Consider the following 26,614-nt stretch of genomic DNA (forward strand, 5'->3'; position numbering starts at 1 on the left):
AAAAAAAAAAAAAATTAACAACAGCAACCCTTTATTAAGTACTCGCTACATGTCAAGCATTATGTGAAGCATTTTATATAATATAAATTCCTTACCTCTTTACTTTTTCTAAATAATTATCTCTGAATATTAGAGTATCCATTATATTAAATGTTAATAGAAATAAAATATCTCTTTCATAACAAATTGAATCTCATACGTCAAAGCATTTGACAAATTTAGTGTTCTTTTCGGCATTCCACACACTTTTCTAGTTTTTTTCCTTAAGGTTTGGAATGCAAGCACTGTAACTGTAGAATAAAAAAGCAGGCTCTGGATGTGGTGTCAGGAAACCTGGATGATATTCTTAGTTTCGCAAACAAAGATTATGTATGTATCCTTGAGAAAGTAACAGTTCTGTGATTTTTGCTCTTCTTTTAGCAGCAAAGGTATTAAGTATTGGTTTGCCATTAAAAATATTTTATGCCTCCTTTAATGAGAACCTGTGTAGATATTCCTCACACAACATAAGATCTCAACCAATTATATTCTAAAAGATAGATCAGAATCATTAAACCCATACACAGATCTGCATTGGGTTATGGGCTCCTGACTCAGAACAATCTAAAGACCCACACAACTGGCAGTCTTCCACATCCTTATCCTACTATACCTCTTCCAATTCCCAGAGCATGATTTCCAGAGACTCAGTCTGGGCAGGGATTTATCAAGCCTGGCGTTGGTCCTTCTGTTGACCCTTCCTGACTAACTGACCTGCCTCTGGCAATACTTCTCACGTGGACACACATCCTCTTTAATGCTTGTCCTCTGTTGCCTCTTACCAATTTCAGCAGAAAATCAATTTCCCTCCACTATCTGCTTCCCTTCCTCTCTCCACCATACCCGAGATTCCTTTTGTTGCCCATATCTCGCATCTCCTCTGCTCAATTTGTAACTCCACTCATGATGGCTGCTGTCACATCCTGTGCTACATGTAGTTAAGAGAACTATGTATTTTGAGGTGACAGCCTGAAAAAGCCAATATCTTTGGGGGGTGCCTGTGGCTCAAAGGAGTAGGGCACCAGCTCCGTATGTTGGAGGTGGCGGGTTCAAACCCAGCCCTGGTCAAAACTGCAAAAAAAAAAAAAAAAAAAAGCCAACACCTTTCACCATTCAGTCTTTTCAAAATCTAGAAATTTTCCATGATTTTCCAGTTAATGTTTTTCCTCAAGTACTTTAACTTACGAAAATTAAATTATTTTACTTTGTAATTTTCTTTTATACAAAAACATCTAAAGTATTTCATGTGTATATGTTATTTTATGTGGATATGTTATTTCAATTATACTATACAGTAAATATGTATTTTTAGATTAGTTGAGAAAAAATCATTGATAAGATATCCTCTATTGGCTTGTAGGTATATATGAAGATTCTGTCTGATAAACTTAGAAAGATATTGTAGGGGCCCATGGAAAACAACCCTCCTGCCTGCTGAAGTTTCACTTAAAATTGACTTGACAAAAGACAGATTATTATTAGAAAAGGCATACAATTATATATTTTAATGTGCATAGCACAGGAGAATCACAGGACAGTGATTACCCAATAACCCAATAGGGTACAGAGACGTAAATAACCTTTTTTATTTAAGTGGGAAGGTGGGTAATGTAGACAATTTTATTAGGGAGAAAGAAATTATTAGGGGAAATGAATACACCTGGGAGACAGAAATTGTGAATAATTATTTTTGGAATTTGAATAGATATTATCTTATTAAAAAGTTCATGTATATATGGATATATTCCTTGGTCTTTTTTTCTGCTATAGATAATTATATTTCAGGAAGGAGATAGCTAGCAATTGTATTTGTCTTTAGGGATCTGATTTTCAGGCAGATAAGGAAAATTCAGAGAATAGCCTCATCTTATTTTTGGAAAGAAAAATGTTCTTTTTTTGTTTTGTTTTTGAGACAGAGTCTCACCGTGTTGCCCTTGGTAGAGTGCTGTGGCATCACAGCTCACAGCAACCACCAACTCTTGGGCCAATCTCCAACTCTTAGGCTTAAGTGATTCTCTTGCCTCAGCCTCCCAAGTAGCTGGGACTACAGGCACATGCCACAACGCCCTGTTATTTTTTTGGTTGCAATTGTCATTGTTACTTAGCAGGCCCAGGCTGGGTTTGAACCTACCAGCCTAGGTGTATGTGGCTGGCATCCTGCTGACTGAGCTAAGGGTGCTGCCCAAAAGGAAAATAATTGAAAGATGGGGGAGGAGATGCTCAGAGAGACTTGAGGCTGTGTCCCGTAGCTCAGCACTTGTCCAGGAAGCCACATCAGAAGAATGAAGAAAAGCGGTTAAGGAGAAGGGAAGAAAAATTTATTAATTTGCTGGCAAAGAAGGAAAATGTCATACTATCATCTCCAATTACCAAATTCTTCCACCATGAGCAAAAATACGGAGCTTTTAAGGAGAGTAGTCTTAGGTTCAGGTTATTGTCATTCAATTACAGTTGTTGGTTATGATCCTTTCATCTCCAAAATCTGCTGGGCCCTCTCACCAGACTGGACACCAGCTGAGACCTCCTGGGACCTCTGCTGTCAAGTCCTCCACCAGGGTGTTTCCGCTGAGCTATCTCCTGCAGTGCAAACAAACAACTCTATTCTGTACTGCCAACTGCTGACTGGAGGCAGGGATTTAGGTTTTAGTTCATGAAAGGATGAGAGACAGAAAACATTTTTTGCCATATTTTTCAGTCCATTCCCTCTATTACATATTACCCACTCTCAGTTTTATACTTCCATTATCTATGGGAAGAGGGATGACCCCTCTGTTACTGGCTACTATATTAGTTCAGTCATGTTTCTGAGAGAAATATTCTGTTTTCCTTCATAGTCAATCTATTAGTATTTAGTGACAATATGTTATTTTAGTTATTTGGACGTTACACTTCCATCTCCTTCCATTTCTCTTTTTTTTTTAATTTTTTCCTTGTTTATACAAATTGATTAGACATCCTATGTCCAAGTGTCATGCCTGTAATCCTAGCACTCTGGGAGGCCAAAGCAGGTGGATTGCCGAGCTCAGGTGATATAGACCAGCCTGAACAAGTGTGAGATCCCATCTCTGATAAAAATAGAAACACTAGCCAGACATTTGGGCAGGTGCCTGAAGTCACAGCTAGTTAGGCTGAGACAAGGGAATCACTTGAGCCCAGGAGTTTGAGATTGCTATAAGCTAGGGCACCATGGCATTCTACCCAAGGCACTGAGTGAGACTGTCTCAAAATAAAATAAAAAGTAAAAATTCTAACCATCCACTATTTGACCTGTAAAATAAATGTCTAAAAAAATTATCCAAAGAATGGAATGTCATTTCTTTCTTTCTTGATTTTATTGTTGGAGATTCACTGAGGGTACAAGAAACTGGATTACACTGATTGCATTTGTTAGGTAAAGTCTCTCTTACAATCGTGTCTTGCCCCCAAAAGGTGTGGCACACACCAAGACCCTACCCCCCTCCCTCCTTCTCTCTCTCTCTGCTCTTATTTTCCCCTACCTCTACTTCCTTCTTTCTCTCTCTGCTTTCCCCTTCCCCTAACCCCACCATGTCATCAATTGTCATTAATTGTCCTCATATCAAAATTGAGTACATAGGAAGTACATAGGATTCATGTTTCTCCATTCTTCTGATGCTTTACTAAGAATAATGTGTTCCACTTCCATCCAGGTTAATACAAAGGCTGTAAAGTCTCCATTTTTTTAATGGCTGAATAGTATTCCATGGTATACATATCCCACAGCTTGTTAATCCATTCCTGGGTTGGTGGGCATTTAGGCTGTTTCTACATTTTTTTGGAATGTCATGTCTATCAGAAAAAAATTATATATGTATTTCCTCTTTCCCCATCCAACAACATGATACTTTAAAAATCATATATATTTTTAAAACATTTGATAAATTATTATTAAACTCTTACAACTTTCTACTGTTCCTTAGAACATAAGCTTCATGAAGGAATTCATAAACCGTCCTTACTTAGGAAATACAAGAATACAAGGGAAATCAAAACTATTTCACCACAAAATATACATCTTTAGATTATTTCAAGATGGTTGTTCAGAGAGGAGCTAAGGAAATGTCACTCCAAAATAATACTCCTTGTTGTAAAGAATACTTTGAATTAAAAGCGATTCAAGATCAAGAAGCACTGGAGATGGCTTTCCCTCTATCTGCATAAACTGGACTGACCCGCTCAAAAGATTAAAGGGAGAAACTGGTTTCCTTTCATTTCCCTGTTATTTCAGTATATTACTGGAAAGAAAACCAAGAATACTAGCAGACCTGGCCCAAATCATTTAAAACACAATACCTGCCTCTCAGGTTAATTTACAAGTCAATCTAGTTTTTCCTTCCAGGTATCCTACCTAGCAACCATTTATTGCACCTGTACTCCACATTTTCCCCTCCCTTCTAAGAGGCATGTACAAAGTACCTGACTATCATTGAGATATTTGGTAGTCACTCTTGTAACTCTCCCCATGCACATGGTATTTGGAAATAAACATTTCTTTTTATTAATTTTCCTTAATTGTGGGTTTGTCTTTCAAGGAACATTTTTGGGGGGAGGAGACAGCAGGGCAAATTTTCCCTTATACCTGTGGACTAAAAACAAAATAATAGTTGAATAGCTGTCTTTTGTGGATGATTTTTCATCTGCAGATAAAACCTACATTAGTAAAGTAAAGTAAATAGAAGAGACAAACAGGCTTTCTCTAAAGCCTACACCTTTAATCTATGAACAATTATATCACAGGGAAAGGAGGCAGAGAATCTATTTCTACAGGCAACCATCTATTCCCTCTGAGGGCTTCTACCTCTAAGGTTTTATCTGCATAACGAGATGGCTTTCCTCCATGCCTTTCTTTCTCTTTTCCTCCAAGAAGTTGTTTTGCCACACTTTAAGTGTTACCAGATGGAAAGAGTCTTGCCACCTGTCACTGTCAGTCAAAAGCAGGGACAGAGATTGGGTCCAACAAACTGTATTATCAAAAGCCCAACAATTCTGGAGAACAGTGAAAGTAGCCTCTCCGAGACATTTCTGCCCTTCCATTTCCAAAGCTACAGTTTTATACATAAAAGTTCAAAGCAAAAACTTAGCAAAAACTAAGTTCACCCTTATCTTTTTAATAATTAAACAGATTAACAGATGTTCTAATATAATTAAACTTAAACAACAGAAAATAGCACACTCCATGACCTATAATAAATAATAATTGACATAACCCATGACCCTAAACAATATTTTTAATTCAAAAGTTAACCTCCTAAATCAATGCTCCCAACTACTCAAGATGTACTCTTTCAGGTTAAAGCTGAATTCACAAAACAAGGATGGAAGACATGAGGGGAAGGTCAGCTCACATAGGACTGGCCAGACCAGCTGTGCTGCTTTGCCCTTAGCCAATTTTTGTTTGTTTGTTTTGTTTTAGATGTGATTTTATTCCCAAGAGTCTCTGGTTGATCAACACAATGTTGATTCTTCTCAGCCAAGAGCATGGTACCGTTCTTCTATTTGTTAATGTCTTCTTTTATTAGGATTTCATAATTCCCTTTATAGATGTCCTTCACCTCTTTTGTGAGGTATATTCCCAGGTATTTCATTTTCATTGAAGCTACTGTGAAATGAATCTTGTCTTTGATTAGCTTCTCAACTTGCCTGTTATTGGCATATACAAAGGCTACTGATTTGTGGACATTGATTTTATACCCTGAGATGATACTGTATTTCTTGATCACTTCCATTAGTCTTGTGGTTGAGTCTCTGGGGTTCTCTGAACATAAGATCACATCATCAGCAAAGAGCAAGGGTTTGACCTTTTTTGTTTTTATTTGGATGCCCTTTATATCCTCTTGCCTGATTGATAAGAAGTTCTAGCTAGAACTTCTAGTACTATGTTGAACAGTACACAGGATGATACAGAACATCCTTGTCTGGTTCCAGTTCTGAATGGAAAAGCTTTCCATTTTACGCCATTCAGAATATTTGTTGTGGATTTGCCATAGATGGCTTCAATCTGTTAAAGAAATGTGCCAACTATACCTATTTTCTTAATTGTTCTTGTTAGAAATGATGCTGATTTTTTTTTTTTTTTTTGAAACAGAGTCTCAAGCTTTCACCCTAGGTAGAGTGCTATGGCATCACAGTTCACAGCAACCTCAAACTCTTGGGCTCAAGCAATTGTCCTGCCTCAGCCTCCCAAGTAGTTGGAACTACAGGCACCCACCACAATGCCTGGCTATTTTTCTGTTGCAGTTGTCATTGTTGCTTTAGCTGGCCCAGGCAGGGTTCAAACCTGCCAGCCTTGGTGTATGTGGCTGGCGTCCTACCCACTGAGCTATGGGTGCCACCAAGGATGCTGAATTTTATCAAGTGCTTTTTCCACATCTCTTGAGAGAATTGTAGGGTCTTTTATTTTTTGCCTGTATGATATGGTGAGTAACATTTATAGATTTGCATATGTTAAACCAGGCTTGCATCCCTGGGATGAAGCTTACTTGATCCTGAGGTATAATTTTTTTTAATGTATAGCTTTCGTCTATTGGCTGAGACTTTATTGCGTATTTTTGCTTTACTATTCATCCGTGAAACTGGTCTGTAGTTATCCTTTTTAATTATATCCTTTCCTTTTTAGTTATATCCTTTCCATCTCCATAAATGAAGATGATTCATTGGCTCTCTTTCTATTTTTTGGATGTAAACATCTAAAATGATAAATTTCCCTCTTAAGAGTGCTTTTACAGTATCCCAGTATCCCACAGGTTTTGGTAGCTAGCAGCTTCATTGTTGTTATGTTTGAGGAATTTACTAATTTTCTCCTTTATCTCTTTCTTTACCTGACTGTATCCTTTTTATCATTGTTTAGTTCCTGGTTAGAAGATCTATGTAGTTCTGTCAGAGGGTATTAAAGTCCTCAGATATTATGTTATAAGATATCATATTGCTCAGACTAATTAAGGTCTGCTTTATAAATCTGGGAGTATTTAAATTGGATTCATAAATATTTAGAATGGAAATGTCTTCTTGTTGTATTGTTTACTTGATCAATATAAAGTGTCCATCTTTTTCTTTTTTTGACTTTAGTTGCTTTAAATCCACTTGTATTGAAAATAAGATTGAAATACTTCCTTTCTTCTGATTTTCATTTGCCTGAAATATTGTTTTCCATCCCTTAACTCTGAGTCTTACTTTGTCCTTTGAGGAAGTGTGTTTCCTGCAGGCAGGGTATGGATGCCTTATGCTTTTTTAATCCAATCCACCAGCCTGTGCCTCTTTGATGGGTAACTCAAGCCATTCACGTTTATTGAAAGAATTGATAAGAATTGATTCAGGAGTTCATAACTACTGGATAAGATCAGGTATCAGTTGTAAAATGTAATTTTTTCCTTCAAATAATTAAAATACTGTGAATTTTTTTTTAAAGGAAAGAATTGATAAGTGTGGTGGAGTTCTAATCATCTTATTTTGTAAAAGTCCATTGCTTCATTTTATCTTTTGTGTCATTGTGGAAGCTAGGTTTTGTCCTTTAGTTTCTGGGTGTTTTATTTCCTCATGGTCCTCTGTGATGGTCAGTGTGTAGAATAAGTCTAAGTATTTTCTGTAGAGCTGACCTTATTGTGGCAAACTTTCTCAATGTTTGTATATTGGTAAAAGAATTGATTTCTCCATCAATTTTGAAGCTTAGTTTAGCACAATACAGAATTCTAGGCTGAAAATTACTTTGTTTAAGAAGGGTAAAAGTAGCTGACCATTCTCTTCTGGCTTAGAAAGTTTCGGCTGAAAATTCCACTGTCACCATGATAAATGTGACCCTGTAGGTCAATTGGCACTTACTCCTGGCTGCTTGCAGAATTTTTTCTTTTATCTTGACTTTGGACATTTTCATTGTGATGTGTCTTGGAGATGCCCTGTTTGTTTTGGGATAACCAAGGGTTCAATATCCCTCTAAAAGGAGTATTTCAGGATCTTTAGTGAAACTTGGGAATTTTTCATTTATGATATTGTCCAGTAGGGTTTCCATACCTTTGGGACATTTTTCTTCCTCTCCAGGAACATAATTTATATGTTTCAAAGCTTCATGAAGTTCCATAATTCTCTGAGTGAATGTTTTGCTTTCTCTTTCTTCTTTTCTGCCTCTTTAGCTGCCTGGATTAGCTCAAGACCTTTATCCTCTAGGTCTGAGAGTCTTTCTTCTCCCTGATCTAATCTGTTAATATTTTCTACTGCATCTTTAAGTCCCCAATTTACTCCTTTAATTCCTTAAACTCCACCGTATTCTTTCTATATTCTTCATATTGTTCATCCACTTTTTAATTCTGGCTTTGGATTTCCTTTTGATTATTTTCCATTTTCTCGTCAATTCCCTTTATTGTTTTAGCCATCCATATTTTAAATTTCCTTTCTGTCATTTCCATTATTTTTCTGTAGTTGCAATCCTCTGTGGTAGCTATGTTGTAAAACTTGGGGGCATTGATTTGTTCTGGTTTTTGATGTTGCCAGAATTTTTCTGTTTGTTCTTCCTCATGTTTGTTTTCTTCTTTTTTACGTATTTCCCCTATTTTTTTCTCTCATCCTTTTTTTCTTTTCATTTTTTACTTTACATTACCTTGTCTCTGAGCTTATGTGTTGAAGTGTCCTTTTGGCATAAGGCCAAAAGTAAAAGAAGGATAAAGAATAAGAAGGGATAAAAGAAATAAAAAGATTTAAAAGAGGGTAAAATGAAAGAATTGAAGAAAAGGAGAGGAGGACAGAAAGAAAGAAACAGGATGAATGGTTGTGTTCAACAAGGTGCTTTGACAACAAAATGGCCTTCCCAGGGATGTAAGTGCTGTTCAGCTCACCTCAAGGATGGCTTCTCAAGCTCAGCTGGCACTCCAGAGCCAGCCATGCACTAGAAATCTGCAGACTATTTATCCCAGGTGGCCTTCCCACAATGGTGGTGCCCTGCCAGTAGGCAAGCCAATTGGAGTTCTACTTCATCAGATATTCAGTCCTGTTTGCTGGATGCTGTCCAAGTTTACTCTCTCACCCTAGCCCTTCCATGACCGCTCCATTGAGAAGCATAGTCCAAAAACAAAAAAACTGCAGGAAAGCCCTTTCCTGTCCAGTCCCTCACAGGGTCGACTGGCTGGCCTCTACCTGTGTTCAGCTACTTGTCTTCTGTGGTGGTCTTCCTCATCTCTAGAACCCCTTATTGGCTCCTGGAGTTGCCTATTGCTTTACTATGCCCTGGAGTGATGTTTCTGGGTCAAAAGTGGCCAGAGTCCTCTCTTTCCTGTCTCACTGCAAGTGGCTGGTAAGAAGATGTCTCTGGTCTGCCATATTGCTTTATCAGCCAATGTATAGTTTTTGAACATTTTTTTTCATTCTGTAGGCTATTTACTCTGTTGTCTATTTCATTTGCCATACAGATAATTTTTAGTTTAATTAAATCCAATTTGTTTATTTTTGTTGTTTCTGAATTTGCTTTCAATAAATTCTATGCCTAGTCCAACATCCAGAAGAGATTTTCTACATTTTCTTCTAGAAGATTTGTGGTTTCACATCTTACATTTAAGTCTTTAATCTGTCATGAGTTAAATCTAGTTTTATTCTTTTCTGTATATAGATATCCAATTTTCTCAGCACTATTTATTGAATAGGGCTTCCCACTTGAGTGTATATTTTTGCCTGCTTTGTCAAAAATCAGTTGGTTATAGATATATAGCTTTATTTCTGGATTCTCTATTCTGTTTCATTGATCTATGCACCTTCTTTTATACAAGTACCATGCTGTTTTGTTTTCCATAGACTTACATCGATAGTATAATTTCAAGTCAGGTAATACGATGCCTTCACATTTGTTCCTTTTGGATAGGATAGCTTTGGCTATTCTTGCTCTATTTTGTTTCCATATAGCTTTTAAAAATATTTTTGTTTCCAAAACCTTGCCTATTTTTTTCTAGGTTTTCTAGTTTGTGTGCATAGAGGTTTTCATCATATAAATGGATGATATTTTTATTTGTGTGTTATCAGTTGCCCTGTATCTTTTCTCATTTCTGATTGAGCTTATTTGAGTCCTTTCTCTTCTATTACTGGTTATTCTACATAGTGGTATATTGATTTTGTTTATCTTTTGAAGGAACCAACTGTTTGTTATACTTTTTTAACCTTACTATTATTATTTTTGCTTTCCATTTCATTGAATTCTCCTCTGAGTTTACTACATCTTTTCTTCTGTGAGCATTGAGTTTGGTTTGTTTGATTTGTTCTTGTTCTAGCTCTTTGAAGGGTGAAATTTGGTTGTTAATTTGTGACCTTTTCATCTGTTTGATGCAGGCACTTAGTGCTATGAATTCTCTCTTATCACTATTTTCACTGTATCACAGAAATCTCAGAAGCTTGTGTTATCTTTGTCGTCTATTTTGAAGAATTGTTTATTTCCATCTTTATTTTTATTCCCCCAAGGATCACTCAGCAAAAGATTGTTTTGTTTAATTTCCACATATTACATTTGTGTAGTTTTAAGCATTTGTCTAAATTGACTTCTACTTTTATTTCACTGTGGTCTGAGAAGATACCTATATGATTTTTCTAAACTCCTAAGACTTGTTTTCTGTTCTAACATATAGCATAGCTTGGAAAACATCCTGTGTGCTGATGAGAAGAATGTATTTTCTATAGTTTGGGAGTAGAATGTTTTATAGATAATATGTTACATACATTTGTTCTAGAGTCCCTTTTAAGATCCTTGTTTTTTAGTGATTTTATCTCTTCCTGGTCTGTCCAATTTGCCAGTGAACTATTGAAGTCCCTGGCTATTACAATTTTGCTATTTATATCTTCCCTTAGATCTAATAGAATTACTTTTAGGAGACAACTCCTGTATTAGATACGTATATGTATATGTGAATCTCATATGTGATATGTATATATACACGCACACATAGGCACATAAACATATATGTGATTGTTATGTCTTCTTGTTGAATTGCTCTTTTTATCATTATATGACTGTCTTTGTCTTTTTCTTAATCATTGTTGATTTAAAGTCTTTTTCATCTGATACGAGAAATCTACCCCTGCTTGTTTTTAGTTTCTATTTGCATGAAATATTTTTTTCACCACTTTACCATGAGTATATGAGAATGTTCATTAATTACATGGATTTCTTGGAGTCAGTATACATCTAGTTGGTGTTCTATTATCCATTCAGTCAATCTATATCTTTTAAGTGAGGCATTAAGACCATTTATATTCAATGTTAGTAATGATATGTTAAGGTACTGTTCTGGTCATCATATTGATTTCTACCTAGATGCTTTGTTTCTTTCACTGTGCTATAGTTTTATAAGAGTTGTATGTTTTAATGTTCAAATGTTTTTCCACTACTGGGTATTGATTATTTCATTCCATTTATAGCGTACTTCTAAGGATTTCTCATAATGTAGCTCTAGTGGTGTCAAATTCTGTAGTCTTTGCTTCTCTGGGGAAGACTTTATTTCTCCTTCTTTTATAAAATTCAGTTTCACAGGATATAAAAGTCTTGGCTGGCAGTTATTCTCTTTCAGATTAAAAATGGCCTTCCAATCTCTTTTGGCTTATAAAATTTCTGCTGAGAAGGCTGCCATTTGTCTGATGAGTTTTCCTTTGTAAGTTACTGGATGCTTTTACCTCATAGCTTGCAGGATTTTCTCCTTTGCTTTGACTTTGGCCATCGTGACGACTGTGTGCCTTGGTTATGCCCTATTTGCCATGAGTCTTCTAGATGTTCAATGATGTTCTTGTATCTAGATATCTAAAGCAATATCAGGAAATTTCCCTCCATTATTTCCTCAAATGGGTGTTTTTAAATGCTTTTTGCTTTTTCTTCTTTTTCCAAGAGATACCTACAATTCTTAAATATGTCTGCTTTACAAAATTCCATATTTCTCAGAGATATCATTCGTTCTTCATTTTTGTCTAACTGGGTTAATTTGAAAGCTTTATCTTCAAGATGTGAATGATTTTGTTTTATTGTTTTTTTCTGTTTGTCTAGTTTGTTCTAAAACTTTCTACTGTACTTTGAAATTCCCTAAGTGACTCTTTGGAACTCTTTTTCTGGAATGCCATCAGAGCTATTATCATATCAGATCAGACAATTAACTTTGTGAACTCATTCTAGAAAAAGAATTTTGAAGTGTGAACTAGGCACACATGTCAGTGCATAGCTTCCCAAGGGGAGTACATGGAAGGTGACCATAGTGATATTCAGCAATGAGGTACATAGCACTTTTTTTAGGATGAGTTCACCAACTTAATTCTTTAACCTTGTATCTCTCTTAGGCTAATGAAGATGTGAGCAGGGATGCTGTGTGTCACCACCAGAAGAAAGATTTAAGAACCAGTCTGTCTATCCCATGTTTTCTTTTGCTCTGACATGAAACTTTAAATGCTTCAGGTAGTGATTATTACATTATCCTGGGTCCTGAAATGAAAAGGATAGGAGATGAGCTCCCAGGTAGATCATGATGGACATGATATGTGGGAAAGAAATAAATCCTTATCATCATAAGCCCCTAAGATCTAGGGGATATTTATTACCACAGCATTACCTTATCATGCCTGATTCATTTAAAGATCAAAAGCTCTCATGGCTTTCCTTAAAACATACACGGACACTCAAATGTCCTCTTTCAAATCCAAGTTTATAATTTAAAACTATTTTTTAAAACAAACAAATGAAAATAAACTATTGCAATAACAATCTACTAAGAAAACTGAAGTTTTCTTGGTGGATTCTATAATAACATCAAAAAGAAAAAATCATTAACTTTCAGTCTTACATGTCAGTAAGATTTATCCAAAAGTAATGGAGTGGAATTTAGCCTCCTTAACAATAGGAAGCAATGATCTTAAGACTTTGAAAAGAAGGGGCAAACCCTTCAGGCTGGAATCAATAGCTAGGGGCAGCAAAGGAGCTGTTTGTGTGTTCTCTTTAAAAGACAAATTGCTGCTGTATTGACAGTCGTTCTCTGCTGTGCCCAGTTTGAATGATAAAAAGGAAGCAGCAGGCTTCAACATTAGCAGGGAAAGTACATCCACCTCAGAGGGAAAACACACAAAGTTAGAACTATTTTTCTTTGAAGAAATGGTTATAAAACACCTGATAATCAAGACTCTTGTCACAGCAAGTTAATTCCAAGATTATGAACATCTTTTTATTACTCCTGGCCTAAAAGGGTGACAGCAGTAGTGAGTTTCCATTTTTCTTTCCAAGGACTCTCTTGACGTAAGATTAATTTTCAGATAAATTTCGTTCATCTTTCTTTGAACTTAATATCCTCATCTTTTACAATCATTTCTTATTTATTTTAGAAGCTCAAGGGGTGTTGACATGTAGGGATTGCTCATAATGACCTAAAAGTAGATAGTAAAGGTACTCATTTTAAAATTCGAGTTATGTAAACTTAACAGTTTTCTTAAATAGATATGAGACATCACACTATATAGCACCCTGCACAATGTCTGGCACATAACAGTCAATGTACTTTAAGTAAAATGCATTTCATCTTAATTTAAGATTTCACATTTTAGGCTATAATAGCACAACTGGTCTTTGTCATAAATTGTGAATGTTTAGGGGGAACAGCCTTAGATGTCACCTTGCTTCCCTGTGTCAGATCACATTTCTCCCACACATAAGATTTATTTTCCACTTCCATAAAATGTAGGGAGAAATTTCTTGAGCTGTTTTTATAAGGCACAGTTTTACCTCATGAAAAATTCTCAACTAAATCAAACAATATGCATCCCCTTTCAGGATCCATTTTTTAAGGAAGACAGCTTTATGATTTTACTATAAAAACATGCATTCTTCCAGTCAGAGTTTACTGTAATATCATACTTACTGATATGGAAAATCCTATATGAAGTATATTAATAATGTTCATAGAATGAATATTTTTATTAAGAAGAATGCATTATTCATTGCCTACTTTTCCCACCTAGAAATTCAACCCTATAGATTATTTGGCACAGAAGGCAGATTCCTCTTCTATAGTTATAAACACAAGAAGGAAAAGATGATGATGATGATGATGGATAGACAGATAACAGAAAGATAAATGTGAGTAAACAGTTATAGAATGTAGCTCTCTTGAGCTAGTAGTTGTTCAGTGAGAACACATGACCGATGATATATTTCAGAGATGATTGATAACAGATAACATATTTCCTGAATGATATTCTTCACCAGTAAAATAAGTTTTCCCAATAAAAAATTGAATGAGACTGCACTAGTTGCCATAACACAAAACCTTTATTCATTCAACACATGCTACATAAATGTACAAATATTTTATGTCCAGGAGGAGGTTGTATAGATGTAGAGTGAGTCAGACTCTGGATTCAGAGTTGGGTGCTACATTAACTAACTGTGTGACCTATCAACAAACACTAACACTACATGAGCCTTGGCAAAATTATTAATGGCTATGCTATATCAATGTCATAATAATTAAAGCAAATAATGTAAATCTAGAACTGAGCTTAGAATAAGCAGGCACTCAATAAATGTCCTTGGGGGAACTTTACCAGCACTGCAATATCCAGATTCTTTCCTTTTAGAAAGATAACCTAGAAGACAATATTTCCCCACCTCCTTACATTTAGGTTTCACCACATGACTAGCTATAATCAATGTGATATAAACAAAAGTGCTAACCAAAGTTCATCAAGGAGACCTCACAGTTTGTGCAGTGAAGCTACAAGATCAATCTGCTTCCATCACTTAGTATCCTGAGTAACCATGTGTAACAGAGCTTCAAACAAAATCAAGATGTAGCCTGAGTGAGAAATACATTTTTATTATGTTTAGCCAGAAATTAGTTCAAAGAATGGGTTGCTATTGCAAATAAAACTTAAAACATGTAACATTGAACAAGGAATTACATGGAAGGTGGAAAAAATAAACTGTAATTTGAGAATGCAGTATGGAAATTGTCACCAAATATAAACTGGGAGACAGATTATGAAGCTAATGATATCAGTCTTTTAGGAGGAAGGAGTAGACAGTCAGATGGTTGTAGAATATACATGGCTAATATTGGCAACATTTGGAAAGTCATTACTAGAAATGAATGAGCTCAAAGATGAATTAGTCAAATTACAGGCAGCAGTAGATGAGAATAAGAGATATGCAATTTTGCCTATGATGGAAAAGCTTCTATCAGATAAGCATTTCCATCAAAAATTGCCAAAGGTCATCAGAAACCAACAGGAAGACAATACCTGAGTGGATATTATGAGGTAGAGAAGAGAGATCGCTTTTCATGAGTCAAATGTTCTGCATTGCTTTGCTAAACAGCTGTCAGTTTATAATCAGGGCAGACAAGCTGAGAAGCTAAATAAGAAGCAACAACTAAGAAGCACGTTAACTGAATAGAATTTTAACAGTCTAACAAGATTTGGAAGAAAGAAATAATGAATGTCAAGGTCAAAAGGAAGCTGAGATTAAGGAGTCACAATTCAGAAGGAAGGGAGAAGTGAATAAAAAGATGATAGCATCTCTTTACCCCTTAAGGAGTTTGCTGATTCCTAAATGCAATAGCGGAATGGGGCCCAGAGAGTGAGAAGAAGTTGAGCAGAAAGCTGAGGCTCAACGGCAGAGAACTCAACACTACTCACTGTAGTCTCACAATATTGGTGGGGGGGAGTGTCCCCAAGACCACCTTCAGGCTTGATAATCCCTAGAAAGACTTTCTGGAATCGAAAGATGTTATACTAAAGCTTATTGTTACAGCCAAAGGACACAAATTATAATCAGCATCAGGAAAAAGGAGTATAGAAGAAATCCAGGAGAAACCAAGAGCAATCATGTAGCTGTTCCTTCTAGTACACCCAGCCAGGGACAGGTTCATTCTCACAGCAACCCTGTGTGAGAACACATTCAAGTAGCTGCTAACCAGGGAGGCTCACCGGAGCCTTGAGTACAGGGTTTGTATTGGGGATTAGGCACACAGGCCAGCAGTGCTATACAACTGACTACAGTTATTCAGACCCCAACCCACTCCCCAGAGCAAAACCAGGTATTATTATTCATCACATAGAGTCAGGATAAACTTATGAGGTCACACAGGTACAGTATGGCCCAGAGACTTGGGAATGTAAAACCACTGCCATAAAACAAAATATTCCAAGGCCCAGTCCTGAAAACAAAACTTTGTTTCACAGGTACAGGATTTGAGCAACCCTACCCTGCTGTCAACCTTTTCCTGCACAATTAGGAAAACAAAAATTGTGATAAAATGCCCCCCAAGAATGATAGATTCATAACCCAGAATGGTTATATAATAGGCAGAATAATGGTCCCCCAAAGATATCTACATCATAATCCCTGGACCCTTCGAGTATGTTAGGATGTTTGACAATTTAAATTCTGTTAGGTTACATGGCAAAGAGGAATTAAGAATGTAAGTGGAATTAAGATTCCTAATGAGGTGACCTTGATATTAGGACATTATGCTAAAGTGTATGGATGGGCCCAATGTAATCACAAGGGTCCTTATGAGTGGAAGAGAGGAAGAAGAATGTCAGAAAAAAGGAAATTGTGATGAAGTAGCAATGTTTAGAGGGATGTAAAGTTTCTATGCTTTAGAGATGAAGCCAGTGCATATGGACCACGAGGCAGCCTCTAGAAACTAGAAAAGGCAAGGAAACGGATTCTCTCCTGTCGTCTCCAGAAGGAACATGTTACTGACAATGTCTTTTTTTTTGTTGTTGTTTGTTTTTTTGAGACAGAGCCTCAAGCTGTCCTCCTGGGTAGAGTGCCGTGGCATCACAGGTCACAGCAACCTCCAACTTCTGGGCTCAAGCAAGTCTCCTGCCTCAGCCTCCCAAGTAGCTGGAACCACAGGCGTCCGCCACCACACCCGGCTATTTCTCTTGGTTGCAGCCATCATTGTTGTTTGGCGGGCTGGATTCGAACCTGCCACCTTAGGTGTATGTGGCTGGCACGTTAGCCTGACAATGTCTTAATTTAGCCAAGTGAGAGTCATCTCAGATAGGTGATCTCCCATATTGTCAGATAATTCATTTGTGTTGTTTTAAATAATTCCCAGGTGATTTATTTCAGCAGTCACAGAAAATAAATACATGTTGTATCAAATGATGTTAAGGGGGATCTGAAATTCATAGTTATTATGTGATATATTAATATTCTTTCATTGGTAATAAATATACATGGAATAATTCTCAAAAATTCTAGGCAAGTCTCAGAAAGATTTAATGAACTGATACAAAATGCTTTAAATGATCTAATCTTAGTATAAGCATCATATCCAGAGGTATTTGGAAATTAAGCAATAAAAACTTATAGGTCAAGGAAAACTTAAAATTACAAAAAAAATTCACAAAATATTACATATAAAATTGTGTAAAAAGCAGTACAAACTTTGTTTAGCACAGAACGTGATAGCATTAAAGTACATGTCTGAAAGTAAGATAAACTGGAAGGTAAATATTTAAAAATGTATTTCAAAAAGTTAACAGTATATTAAATACAAAGTATTACAGGAAACAAAAGTTAACAAAATATAAACATGGGGATTGTATGGCTCACTTGTTCAGAAACTAAATGCGATCAGGATGTGCTGAGAAGGAACTGAGAAGTTTCCTATTTTAGGATTTGAGGACTCTTGGGTTAAGAGCATTTCTGCCACTTAGGAGTTACATAACATCAGGCAAGTCATTTATATCCTTGAACATCAGTTTTATCAGGTACATTATGAGGATGATACTGAAAGCTTTTGTAAGGGTTTTTGTAAGGAATAAACAGAAATCTGCATAGTACCTGCCACATAATAAATACTTAGAACATGATAACTATTAATATTTTTATCCCCAGGGATGATTTTCTTCTGGAGCTGAAAGCCTTGCAGCCTAGAGCAATGTAGCTAAAAGCATTCACGGTTCTTTATTTATCAGAACCACAAGTCATATAACATACTTCTTGTCATTTAAGAAAAAACTTCTTATGAAAAGTAAAGGTAATTTTATCAAAATCAGCTAAGATTTATTCTCATATTTTTGTGGGGAGGCATCAATAAGAACAGAAACCTATACAATTTCTCTTTTTCAGCTGAGTACAAATGCCCTTATTGTCTCCCACTATATTAGCATTTAATGTCTTCATGCAATAAAGTCATACTAATCCGCTTGTTTTCCTTCCTTCCTGACATATTGTGATGGTTCTACTCAAGTCACAGGCAAAATCTGAGATGACAAATTAACACTTAACATTCTCATCATTGAAAGGGATCAGAAATACATCTCAAGTGCCTTGGTGTCATCAAAAACACACTGAAGAGGAAACAGCTCAGATATGGGGGGAAAGTACACAAGTGATTTAGCGGAGGTTATGCTTGGTGGAAAGATGAAATGTGTTTGCTGCTTCAGTGACCCAGTTTAAATTCACCAGTCTTAGATGTCAGTGGGCTCTGAAAAATGTTTTCTTAAAAGCTTTTGCCCTACATGGTTTGTTACTGCTCTTTTCTTTTTTTTTTTTTTTTGACTATATACTGTCCAAGTGCAGAGTTTAGGAGTTAAGAGTTTCAAACATTTTATAATTATAAAGTATAATTGTTAAACTTTGGGAGAGGTTGTTTAGGAGTCTTAGGTGAACAGGAAACTGTGGTTTACTTCAAACCAACCAGCGAAAGTATGAAGATATAAACTGCCAATCTCTTTAGGCAGTAATCAATTCTGAAACTGTATCACCAGACAAAAATGACATGGTTGAGGAAACTTACATTTCTTGTAGACAAAGAGGAATTTTGCATAGCATGCAACATTCTGTCATGCTTAATTGTTATTTAAGAAATAAGTTTTTATTATTTCTGTCTTTCAGATGATGAGTCTTATATAAGTTTGTATGTTCTAGAGCCTCAAATATAATTTATTTTTCTCAGTTTCTGGTCTTGTCATATTCATTTATGTACCATGCCATCTCCAAAGTGCAAGATTCTCATTTTCAAAGCACAGCCTAACAAATTTAAAGGTGAAATAAGACAGAAGTTACTTTCGGCTGGAGACATCATCTTCCAGTAATTCACCAAAATGAAGAACACAAAGGGAAAGAGGAGAGGCACCCAATGCATGTTCTCTAGGCCTTTTAGAAAACACGGAGTTTTTCCATTGGGGACATACGTGCCAATCTATAAGAAAGGTGATATTACAGGCATCAAGAGAACGGATACTGTTTGTTCAAAAAGGCATGCCCCCCAAATGTTCCCATGGCAAAACTGGAAGGGTCTACAACATTACCCAGCATGCAATTGGCATGTTTGTTGTAAACAAACAAATTAAGGGAAAGATTTTTACCAAGAGGTTAATGTTCATACTGGGCACTCCAAGAGCTGGGATAGCTTCCTAAAATGCATGAAGGAAAATGATCAGAAAAAGAAATAAGCCAAAGAGAAAGATACCTGGGTTCAACTGAGTGCCAGCCTGCTCCACCCAGAGAAGCCCACTCTCAACACCACTGGAAGGGAGCCTGAGCTGCAGGACCTACTCCTGATGAATTCATGGTATGAGAGGCATAGCAAGCTTTGTCACATTCAATGGAAAGGCCCCTGAGCTACTGGAACCTTTTCCCTATGAATTCATGGCATGGCATACATAGCTGTAAAGAATTAAGGTGTTTGGTAATAAAAAAATAGGGGTAAAGAATAAAGAGCTATTGTAAAAAAAAAAAAAAGAAAAAGAAAAGAAAGAAATAAGTAATTAGTTAGATATTGTTGAGTTAGAACACTATGGAGTTTGCTGTGAAAATTAAATCAAGATTAGAAACATTTTCTACCTCCAGAAGTTTTGATATTTGGATATAGAATTTTCTTCCTCTTGTTCAGAAAATAGCCCGAATTTTTCCAAGGAAGAAAATTAGAAGAAACGGCGCATTCTTAAACTATCTGAAAAAGAAACAGACTAAGCAGTTGCTATGCACAGTTGGGCCTGCACCGAGGTCTGAGATATAAACCGTTGTTTTTCTACCCAGGAAGTATCATAGACAAGAACATGACAAACTCACAGCAAAATCATAATGAAGTTGAGATGAAGTTGGTGCCTTTCACCTCTGTTTCACTCTCAGCTTCTCCCTCTCCTGTCACTCCCCCCAAATCCAATTTCTTCATAATTACTATTGACTATCAAATATCTTATTGAGTCTTCTAAACTTGCCCTATCTCACAAAAATACATCTATTCTTAATGCTGCTCCTCCACAAACAAATCTACATAAAAAATCAGAAAAAATCCTACGTTACCCCAAGTGAAGACTTTCTTAACTCCTTATTTGCCTACATTTCTTAACTTTTCCAAATGCATTATTTTTAATTGTATGATTTTTTTTTAGACTTTATATAAATCTCAATAATGAGATTCTACTTTTAAACCACAAAGTTGTTACTCTAGCACAGGCCTGGGAGATGTTTGAGTCAAAAAATATAAGACCAATACACCAAAATTACTTTTTAATACAATTGTAACACAACTATCAAATTTAAAATAATAGATGTATAATCAAATTAAAAACATAAAATAGGAATAAACTGGCTGAATGGTTAGCCAGACCTCAACATTGAAAACCATGAAACATTATGGAAAGAAATTCAAGGAGATAAAATGTGGAGAGGGAGATCATGATCATAATATTGGAGGATTCATTCGTAAGACATAAATTTTCACCAAATTGATCTAAGGATTAAACATAATGCTAGTTAAAAAAAAAATCAGATTCTCAGAAAGTGATCCCAGAGGGAAAAATAAATCAAAATTGTTTTTATTGACAAACTGAATGTGTATGGAAACAGAATGTATAAGGAAATATATGTGGAATTAGAAAAGTCCAAAAACTTTGCAAATCAAAATTAAACAGAACAGGGTACATGGACTTAAAATTTGAATTTCTCAATTAATTATGATAGTGTATCATTAGTGTGAATATACACAAATAGTATCTGTGAATGGAATAGAATGTTCTGTTAACCTACAGTGATATGGTCAATTGATTTTTTTTTTTGGCTGGGGCTGGGTTTGAACCCGCCACCTCCGGCGTATGGGGCCGGCACCCTATTCTTTTGAGCTACAGGCACCACCCTTGTCAATTGATTTTTTACCAAGGTGCCAAAGCAATTTATTGGAGAAAGGATAGTCTCCTAAACAAAGGGTAGAGAAAAACTAATCATACAAAAGGAAAAAAAAAAAGCACATACTTGACATCCAACATAAAAATTAATCTCAGTGAATTATAGAAATGAAGAATATTTTTGAAATCTTGTAATATGAAAATATTTGTTAAAAAGGACAAAGAACAGAATTACCCATATTGAAATTGAAATTTAGGGCTCATCAAATGGTACTAGTAAGAAAACAAATAAGCAAGTGAAGTCACGGATTATGAGAGAATATTAGGATTATATGTCCCTGACAAAGGCCTTGAATTCATAATATATAAGTATCTCCTACAACTCATTAAAAATGTAAGACCTAATCAAAGTTTTTGGCTAGGCGTGGTGGTTCATGTCTGTAATCCTACCACTTCAGGAGACCGAGGTAGGGTGGATTCATTTGAGGACTGACGTTTGAAACGAACCTGAGCAGCACAGAGAGATCCATCTCTATAAAAACTAGAAAACTTAGTCAGATGCAGTGATATACAACTGTAGTCCCAGCTATTTGGGAGGCTGAGGTGGGAGGATTGCTTGTATCCAGGAGTTTGAGGATGTAGGGAGCTATAATGATGATACTACATTCTTGTCCTAGGAATGCTTCAAAAAAAACAGAAAAACAACCAAATTTTTAAATTGACCAAATATGTTGAATAGATCTCTCAGAAAAGAAGATACAGAAGTGGCCTATATGCACATGAAACAGTAGTCAACATCAGTAGCCATTGGGAAAGTGCTAATTAATACCCCAATATTATACGTATACCAGAATGTCTAATATAAAAACAAATAAAAACACCAAGTATCAGCAAGACAGGGGAACAACTATAATTTTTATACAATGTTTGTGGAACTGCAGATGTATGAAATACTTTGAAGGTCAGCCCAGTCATTTCTCATAAAGGAAAACATACAACTATCCAATGATCAAACAATGCCATGGATAGACATTTATTCACAAGAAATAAAAACATACATAAACAAATAGATTTATATAAGAATGTTTGTGGCAGGTGTATTCATATTAGCCTCAAACTGGAATGGAACAAAAATGTCCACCAACAAGAAAGTGGATAAACAAATTTTGGTGCATGCCTAAGTTAAAAAAAAAAAGTAATACTTCTCTACTTCTTAATAAAACAACTGATAACCCAAATATATGGATCAACCTCAAAAACATTTTGCTAAATATATGTAATTAAATCTGCTTAGGAACTAACTATATTAGGTATAATCACAAAGTTTGATAAATGGTGGAAAAAATTCTTTTTATTTAAAAATAGGTGCAAGAAACATGTAGGAAACTCTTCTTTTGAATTTTCATTTTATTTTTCATCCTCCCCTGAATTTTCAATTTTGTTTTCTAAAAAGTCAGTCAATTGGGGGATTTATTGCTTCTGAATAACAAATAATTGCAATTTAGAAATAACCAGAATTCACACATAGATAAATCTGAGTAAGGTAATTAAGTTGCTCTAAAATTAAAGTAATAATTCTCCACTCAAAATCAGCAAATGGCAATGATTTCTTCAAATTGCAACTATTCCAAATATAAGTGCAATAAAGAATAAAAGGGCTTATAATAAAATTATAATGATAATTATAGGTAACATGTACTGAATTAACTAGGTACCAAACCTCGTTCCAAGCATTTACCATATGTTAATTCATTTAATTCTCACTACAACATTTGAAATAGGTAATACTACTAGTTACAATTCCTATATGAGGAAAATGAGGCATGAAGAGATTAAATAATTTCTTCCTGACCAAGCAGATGGATTCACACTCAGACTATTTTTTTCAACTTTTGCTGTTAATCAGTAGATTATACTGTCTTATGAAAACCACATGCTAAAACATATGTTCATATAGGCACTGGAGCATATTAGTAAACCAAGATGCAAGATACTGAAAAAAAGAGATGCTAAAATTAGCCATGTTCCCTGAATTTTCCCCTACACTAGAGAAACTTTTTTTATATAATGATTCAAAAAGGATGTTGATTTCCAAAATTATTTTTGCAATCACATATATCCCCAGATTTTTACATCCACTGTGCTTCTTGACCTCTCCCCTCAGACATTTATTAAGAATTTCAAATTTAACGTTTTCAAAACCATGGATATTAATTTTCTCCATCACCCTCCATGCAATGTACTCTTGCATTTTCTCCAACTTAATTAACTTAAAGAGTATTTTCATCAATCCGGTTGCTCAAGCTCAAAACCTTAATATGTCCTGACTACTCTTATTCTTGAATAATCCACATCTAATTTATCAGCAAGTACTCTTGGTTATTTTTTAACAATACAGTCTAAATCTCTTTACTTTTCTCCCTTTACACCATATGTCCCTGTTCCCAGCCATCAAAATAGGTAACTTGGCTTGGTTAACATCTTTCCAACTGGTTTCTCTGCTTCTACTGCCCCCCTTACATTAATCTTAATAAAGCAGTCAGAGCAAATCTTCGAAAACATAAATCAGATTATATCACTATTGTGCTTGGATCCTCAAGGATAACCCCAAGCACTCAAAGCAAATGTTGAATTCTGTACAATGACCCACAAATCTGTGCATGATTCTAGAGTCACATTATTCCTTTGTCTTTTCCTCTGTGTCCCCTTCTTTTCAGTCACACAAGTCTCCTTGCTGGTTATAAAGTATTTCGGGACAGTCTGCCTCAAGGTCTTTAATGTGTGCTCCTGGTACTTGGAATTCTCTTCTTCCTGATGTCAACAGAGCTTGTTTTCTCTTCTCAGTCAAGTGTTTGCTCAAATATCACCTCTAAGAGACCAAACTATTTAAGATCATTACAGGCTACTTATTTCCCCATTCGATGCTTTGTCCTCACAGCACATATGATAATCTGAACTAATAATATTATTATTTGTTATTTTGTTTATTGTCTGCCTCTACCCTGTGGAATATCATCTCAATGAGAAGAGAAATCTTTGTCTCTTTTATTCACTACTGTAGATAGTTCCAGAGCCTAGAACTCAATAAAAAGTAGTTGAAAGAATGAATGAATGAATACCTTATCAAAAAACAAGTGTATCTGTCTTTGAATGCCATGATTGTCTTAGAACATAAAATGATTAAAATCCCTACTTAGAAAATGTCCAATATTCTAGCGTAGCTTTCTGGGTTCCCACAGAATAGCTTCCCACTCTACCTAGTTGCTTATTTTCTCCATGGGACCAAGAAATACCTTTCCTTTTGTAACCCATATTCCTCATCAGCAAACCCAGATCTAGATTCCTTGTTGTCAAATGATTTTAGATTGTTAATTTAACAATTAATGGTTGATTGTAGCCCCCCAGAATTCTATTTCTTTAAGTTCTGCTGCTCTGGAAAGGAATTCTCTAGGGCTCATCCACTCTGAGCTCCCCTTCAGAGCAGACATTTTATCCTCAAGAAGCTGAGGCAAGAAGAGATTGTAGGCACTACCAGCTGGAAGTGTGGGTTATTATTATTATTTTAATTCCGTCTTCCCTCACTGAGCATATCTATTTGCTATGCAGGACAATAATGAGTATTTGGGTCTTCATTTATTCATGGGTCAGTTGTAGGACATATTGGTAATCATCGGCTTCCACTTCCCTTAAATCAAAGGAAGGCTCTGACTCCAAAGAGTGGAATGAATAGAGAGTCTGTCCCTTGGTTTCAATAAAAATGGACATTAAAGACTAATGTAAATTTTTATGATTCCTGTGGGCCATCGAAAAAAGTAGGAAAAAAAATTTAAAAGCACTTCAGAGCAACATTGGGGAACCATATACTCCAAGGGCAGGGCTGAAACATTGTTAATGTAGGAAATATTATTTCTAAAAATGAACTAGAAGCACAATGTCTATTGAAATATTAATGTTTGTCCTTGGAAAAGAGCTTCTCATTAAACAGGTCATTATTTATTAGGTAATAGTGAAGGACCAGCAGGCTACATTTCCCATTAGAAGGAACACTGAAAAAGAAGAAGATTGAGTTGAAAGCAAAGTATTTCTCTGGCCCATGGAAATGTTACAAGCGTCTATTATTATTATTATTATTATTGCACAGTACATCCCCTGCATGCACCCCTCCTCTAGAGAGTTGTGCAACTAAGACCCAGTGAGTATTACTGCTGGATGCATCTTACGATTGTTCCACTCAAAGTAGATGTGGGCACAAACAGGGAAGTAGAAGAAACTGAAAAGCAAGGTAAGAAAAGATCTGAGTTTTAGGATGAGGGGTTAATGGGGAACTTTATAAAAGGGCTTTCAGGAAATGCTTATCAACCTGAAATCAAGAAATTCAGGTCTTGAGTGAAGGGAGATCGCTCTTGCACTTCCTAAGAGCCTAAGAAAGACCAAGTTTCCCAGAATTTTAACCTTTGACTTCTTACAGTGTAATCTTCTTCCTAACTTTTCCTGATCCTTCAGCAAAGAAGCATGTGTATTAAAACTGGAATAAATAAAACTTGTGGCAGAATGCTAAACAGCTGAGGGCTATAATCATAATTTGTCTTTACTCAGGGTGGAAGCTGACTAATATCACCATATATTAAAGATGTACGACGTACAAATAAAGCTAAAACACATTAAATAATCGTGAAATAGTATCATCATAAAATTTTTAGAAAAGATTGTATTAAGTCATTTTGTTATTATTTGAACATTACAAAAGAATATTTCTCAGCACGATCACTTGCTAATTCCTTCTGCAGGTACTACATTCATATTTGTAGTACTAAATAGATGTCACTTTGAATTGAGATTAGTGGAGGAGGAAGACATGTTTGGGTTCAGTTAAATCTGAATAAGTTACAGTCAGGAGCACTGTTGCCACAAATTCTTACTTTTTTTAATCTCTAATAATAACCAACTAAAGTAAAGAGATCTTTAACTGTTAAACATAAAGATTTAGTTGAACGTGATATTACAATTTCACTGAAGCAGTTGCACAGACCAAAGCTTGTGCACAATTTGAAGATGTTTTGTGAGTATTTACAAAGCTCTATTTACAAAAGCAGACTTAATTGCCCTTGCTCTAATTTTTATTTCTGATTGTTCTTTGCTTGTATTTATGCTACATAAACGCAATCATTTGAGGAAGTGCCCTTAAATCTCTGATCTATAAATATTACATTAGAGCTGTATAATTGACTTTTATATTAACACAGTTGCCTCTGAATTCCCAACTGCATCTCCTATTTAATTGCATGCGTGCCAACTATGGCATTTATTTCCAGGAATTGGACAAAATCACTAAGTAAGAAATGTCTGGGTGCTGAGACATCAGTTTAGTTGTGTAGCTCAGTTATTTTCAGTGAACGATTTCTCCTTTCTAAAGTAATAATTGGTTGTTAGTACATACACTACGTATGTAGTACTTCAGTATTAGTTTGCCATTTGC

Source organism: Otolemur garnettii, unplaced genomic scaffold (genome assembly GCF_000181295.1).
Source record: "Otolemur garnettii isolate 467f Iridium unplaced genomic scaffold, OtoGar3 scaffold00008, whole genome shotgun sequence".
Classification (NCBI taxonomy): domain Eukaryota; kingdom Metazoa; phylum Chordata; class Mammalia; order Primates; family Galagidae; genus Otolemur; species Otolemur garnettii.